Source organism: Salvia miltiorrhiza, chromosome 8 (genome assembly GCF_028751815.1).
Source record: "Salvia miltiorrhiza cultivar Shanhuang (shh) chromosome 8, IMPLAD_Smil_shh, whole genome shotgun sequence".
NCBI classification, from domain to species: domain Eukaryota; kingdom Viridiplantae; phylum Streptophyta; class Magnoliopsida; order Lamiales; family Lamiaceae; genus Salvia; species Salvia miltiorrhiza.
In genome coordinates, this window is record NC_080394.1 from 44164928 (window position 1) to 44171485 (window position 6558).

Below are 6558 nucleotides of genomic sequence, written 5' to 3' on the forward strand. Positions count from 1 at the left end.
ATTTCATGAATTATGGCTCAACTGTCGAAAATCTTAAGCACAAAAAAGTGTAAAAAATGGTGATATTGATTATAAAGGCGATCCGGTGTGTTTTGTGTTGCTTATATTTTCAATTGAGCGAGATTAATCTTTCTATGCTTAGTTTTGGTCTTTATCTCGTGCGAATTTTTATGAATCGGTGGAAGAAGAGATGGTTTTCGATGTGACTTTCGGCTATGTGAATGAATGGTAGTTATTCTTGTTTTACCTTCGATATATGTTTCTTGATTGTGCAAAGAATTATGAGTTTTGTTGCAACACTTTTGTAAGTAAGTAAAACGTGATTTGTCCGGTAGATGCTAGAAGGAGTGTTGTCATTGTGATTGCCTACGATCGTATCTTATTTGTGAAAATGTTGGACGAATTGCCAACTTTGAAATTGCCAGCTCTGAAACATCTGGCCTGCTCTGAAAATGTGACAGCTCTGAGTCTCTGCTCCTCTAGTTCAACTATGAGCATGGGAAACCACGTGAAAAGACTTTGGATTACATCCAAATGGTTTTATTTCATGAATTATGGCTCAACTGTCGAAAATCTTAAGCACAAAAAAGTGTAAAAAATGGTGATATTGATTATAAAGGTGATCACATTAGGGAATTCACTTCTAGCGGAGAATTGGGTCTGATCGAATTACTTGCATTACTCTTTTGTTGCTTCTTAAACTTTGTGTTACTTGCATGATCGAGAAGATGTGTGTTGATTGTAAAATCTTGAATTGACTTGTGAATGTTTGGATTGGAAATTAGCATTGTTGAAATCAATCTCTTCCTAGGATTCATATGGATTTTGCTTGAGGACAAGCAAAAGGCTAAGTGTGGGGGGTTGATTGATGCTTAATTGTTCTAATTTTAAGGGTTTATAAGAGCTTTATTTTAAGAGAATCTTCTAGAAATTGGTGCGTTTTATGGCTTATTTTATGCTTTGCAGGAGATTTAGGATTTCGAGATAAAGAGTGCAAATGTTGGAGAAGTTTGGGCTAAGAATTACGTTTTTATGCATACTCTGGCGCGTCAGAGAAGCGAAGCCCCACGCTGCAGAGAAATCCAATCGCCAGAGAAATGCAATAGCCAGAGAAATCCAATCGCCAGAGGAATCAATAGTCAGCGCAGAGGAATGAAAGACTCGCCAGAGGAATCACTTCGCTGCTGAAATCACTCGCCAGAGAAATCACTTCGCTGCTGGAATCATAAGTGCCAGAGAAATCAAAGCCAAGCCAGCGAAGTCAATCTCCAGGCCAGAGGAACCGAATGCCAGAGCAGCGAAGTCAACAAGCCAGAGGAATCGAAAGCGCCATCGGAATCGCCAGTCAGAGAAACCGAGAGCCAGAGCGGAAGCCGTTCCGCTGGCGAGAGCCGCGATTTCCGCCATAGTGGAGATTATTTCCAGAGCGCGCGTCACAACTGGACTTACCTTCCTTTGCACGATTCTATTACTTTTAGAGTCCAGCTTTGCATGGCAACTTCCATGGTGATCCATAGGGATTCGAAGTCAATAAATAGGGCATAGTTTTTCTTTCAGATATACAATTCCTTGCCCTAATTTTCGTCTTTGCTGGAGATCATCTTTCCCTTGGCAGCCGCAAACTTTAGACTTAGCTTTATTAGTTTACTTTGATTACGTTCATTCTTTTGTTTTAGTTTTGAGTATAGACGATTTCTCTTTTCATACCAGAGTGGTTATTTTATTTTCTTTGCAATTTAATTTATTCTCTTGTTCTATGTTTACTATTATTTCTTTGCTTGTTCTTAATTTAAGCATGAGTAGCTAAACTTTTAATTCGGCGAGAATAATGAAACTCTAATTTAATGATCTGTGAGACCTAATTGGTTTAAAATTGATTCCTATTGATTCCGATTAATCCCTAGGTTCAATGATAATTTTGATTTTATTTAAGCCTGATCAACTTAGGTTTAATTGGATTATAGTCAATTAGCACCTCCAATCCGTAATTGTTGGAATAGGGCTGATTAGTGGCAAAACTACCATGTTCGTAGTAGGAATTAATTGGTATATTAATTATTACTAGCATATCTATGATAATTGATATAAATGGGGTTCATTCACCTTAATGCTATTAGAATATTAAATCTAAGACTGGCGTATCCAGCTAGGTTATATTTTAATAAGGGAAATAGACAAGACTAGCGTATCTAGCTGTCTATCGACATAGTAAGTAGGAATTGGGGTATGTCAGTGCTTATCACGGTATCCTATAACTCGTTGGTTAATAGGGATTAATTAATTATTGCGTCGAGGATCAGAGATTAAATTAGTGTGGATTTATTTGAGCCGAATTACCTTTCTATTGATTTATTTCAAGAGTTATTTCTATTTGATTTATTGCATTCTTAGTTTTAATTAATTCTTCTCAAAATTAAGGCGTGGTTGCATCACCGTTTTTTATAGATTTAGGGATTTGAATGATTTTTAACTGCTCTCTGTGGGATCGACCCTGCTTACCATTGTATTAATTTATTTTGGTAATTCCGCAGGAATTATTTGGTGGTTGGCAACGTCCACCAATGTTCTACATGACTACTCCAAAAACTCTTTTGAATATGGTTTGCTTTCTGATGCAATATAAACTTACTGCAATCTGTTGTACTTGTAGATCAATTGGAACCTATTTTTGCTCTGGTTTCCTCATGGCATAGGTTGGAGTTTGAAGCATGGCCTTCATTGCTTAATGAAGTTCAGTCTCATTTTGAGAAGAATGCTGGAAACGTAAGCTTTCCTGTCATAGAAAAGTTGCATCATTTATCAATGCGGCTTAGGAAATGCTACTGGTAGTATTTGGTGATGATGTTTTACAACTAAATTCGAATTTTGCATTTTTCCAGTTTGATTATAAGCGACTCTGTAGCATGTCATAATGCTTCTATAATTAAACTCGAGATGATACGGTGCTTAGCAAGTTTTGATTTTCCAGATGTACCAAAAGAGACCAGGAGTTGATGTCAAGCTGTGGGTATCTTTTTACACTTCATGTATTGTTTACTATACTTCTATCCTGTTAACTTCTGCTATGTTTTGGAAACTTTTATAATCCTAACTATGAAACTAATTCTTGATCTTTTCTTTCTTTTTTACTTGACCATTTGGTTTTTAATAACTTGTCCGTTTGTATGCTTGGCATCCTTTCTAATTGTGGAAGCAAACAACGAAGCACTTGAACTGGGAGATGCTTTATTAAGGTCAGTTCTCTTGTTTTTTGAAAGTTCTACAAGCAAACTGCTTTGGGAAAATTGTTGCACCACCTGGATGACTATAATTGAGTACTAATTGGCATTGGATTTTTGAATTCAATTCAACATACTTGGCTGGCAGTTGTGTAGCATTTCCAAGTGAAGATTGGGAGATTGTGGACTCATACTTGGCTCTCGTGGCGATGCTTTTGAGCATGAGGCAACTAGAAGAATGCATAATGAATTTATGGTAGCTTGAGATGGCTTGAGGTCAAAAGACAACCAGAGAATCATAGCAGGTTGATTAACTAGTTCTTGAGGACTTGGTGCTAGAAATGTTGTATGATAGATTTTTGTTTTAGCTATAAGGTAGTTGGTATTTTTAATTTTGAATCGGAATATGCAACGATGATGTATACTTGATATTTGGTTCATTTGTATAATAATGTATGAATATTTTGGATGATATATAATATTGTTATTGTTGATTTTATCATTTTGTCGTTTTATAAAAAGTGCAAAATTTAAAAATATACTACAATTATAAAAAGTGCAAAAAACTGTTATAAAAAGTGCAAAAACTCGTTATGTATTCTAATCAAATATAACGGTTAAAATCGTTATAAAAAGTGCAAAAAATCGTTATAAAAAGTGCAAAAAACCGTTATGTATTCTATCAAAGATAACTATTAAAACCGTTATAAAAAGTGCAAAAAACTGTTAACTATGATTAAAAAAAATAAAAAAAAATTCTAATACATAACGGAAAAATCTTAATACATAACGGTGAAAAATCGTTATGTATAATCTTTATAGATAACAGATGCGTACTGTTATGTATGACACATCGTACCGTTATCTATGCTACTATACATAACGGTTTTAAACCGTTGTCTATGATACGTATCATAGATAACACCACTATACACAACAGTTTTTTTGCTCATAAATAACGGATTTTGCGTTTTTCTAGTAGTGATACTTAGCTATAATGTCAGCCTGTAGTTCTCCTATATCCATGTTTGGCCTCAGCCTAAAATGATTCAAGTACTGTCTAATAATCCATTTGTAATTAGCTAGCTTTGTATGGATGGAGAAGCTACAAGTATGTGGTTCACCCTCTAAAATTTTGATCTTAAACACATGTTGACTCTTGCTCATACTACCATAACATCTCCATTTACATGGAGATGTATACACAACCTCACAACTAGCCTTCTTTACTCTCCTGAAATGCAGTGGATACCCCTTATATATTGCTCAAGTCCGTAATGCCTCTCTACACTGATACCCAGTTTCAAATCTCATACGCAACTTTGGTACAAGTTCTTTATGATCACATTTAGGATCATAAAGAACTCTAGGGCACCTCTTTTGTCTTCCATTGTCATCCTCATCAGTAGAATCTGAATTCACATCTTCATCTGAGTCAACATAGACAGATGTGAATCCAGAATCTACACCTCCGTCAGACTCTTTTCCTAACCTACCCAATACTGTAGTGCTACTTTCTGGAACTTCACTCCAGTTAACACCACATATTACATTCTCTTGGAGCTGAATCCCAACTCTTGCAGCCTTATACTCCTCATCCTCACTCACTAATTCATCATCCCCCAAACTATTATCAGTCTCTATCCCTTCATCATCATCTAGAGGTTCAAAACTTACATAATCTGAATCACTGTCAGTTTTGCATTCAACCACTTCACCTTCTGCAACCTCTTTCTTCCCCTTACCAGTAACTACATTCTTCCCCTTACCATCAACTACATTCTTCCCCTTACCAACAACTACATTCATCCCCTTATCAGCAAGTACAACATCCCCCTTATCAGCCAATACACCCTTCCCCTGACCTAAGACCTCTCTATGTATACCATTTCTCTTATCAGCAACACCTCCCTTACCTTACCCAGACCCTGATTCTATATTCTCTTTCCCTTGCCAGAAACATCTCCTTTCCCCTTGATACTACCCTTTTTCACCCCATTATGTAAGAACACCTCAAAATACTTAAAAGAAGGAGACAATAACTGCAATCTACCCATACAATCAATGTCATCATAGAGGGGAAAGTATTCCTAAGTTTTAGGGACTCTATATTCTAAGTCATCATAGTCGCCAAACCCTAGTTTGGTGATTTCGTCCTTTATATAAAAAAACTGAATCTATCTTTATCAAAGTTGGCTATAAATTGCATTCCACCCCCCAAATACATTCTTTGTTATCCTATCTGTTTGAAGGAACCACCATGATGGAGATAAATCCCGAAAAAATCACTGTAAACAATATAGCAACAAAATCTAAGAATTAGACACGGCATAATCACTGTAAAACCACAAAAACATTACACCCCGAAAACATTAACATTAAACTCACGAAAAAAAAGTTGACTATAAACTGAGGGAACAACTAAATAATGGAGTAAGATGACGGTACAATACCTATCATTCTCCATCATTCCACGTTGCGACGCCACTTCGTGCACTCTCCAACACAGTAAAACAACGAAGTAAGACAACAACAAGAAATTTAAGAGCAATGATAGGGGTGATCGGAGAAGGAAAGAGAGAGATAATGAAATTGAGACGAAACGTTGCATGAATGAATATGAAGAGTTCACAAAAAATGACATCGTTTTGTTCTTCTTTAATCTGAAAACCTGTTTTTAATTCAAAGAACAAAACGACGTCGTTTAGTTCTTTGTAAAACGACGGTGTGTAAATACACGCAAGCAATACGTCGTCGTCTCTACTCCACGCTGGATAAGTGCCTGACACTAGGGGTGTCTAATCGGGGCGGGTCGGGTACCCTACCCGAAAATTGCGAGTACCCGACCCCGACTTTTCGTCAAATCCCCCACCCGATACCCGTCCCGCGGCGACCGTCGGGTACCCTAATACCCGACGCGGGTACCCGACGCAGGTATTAGGGTACCCGCATACCCGTAAATCACAAACACCAAATTCAGATTGTATTTAGCAATATAAAATCAGTAAATCACAAACACCAAATTCACCAATGCAATACGTGTTTGATAAGTTCATTCTATCATTTTTATTGTTTTTGGATCTAATTTAGTGGGTTTCAATTCAAACACCAATACGTATGATTTCATAAGTTTTATTCAATTATTTTACAAGTTCAACCTAGGAGCTTCAGTGCTTCAGCCTTCAGTAATGGCAAACATCAGTTCAAACAAAGCTGAAAAAATAATACCCTTACCTTTTGACCGCCAGACGCTGATAGATTTCAGGCTGGTGTCGACGCCGGAGATGCAGCTGCGCCTGAGACAGAAACCGGCGCTATTAGATTTCAGAAGGCATCGACG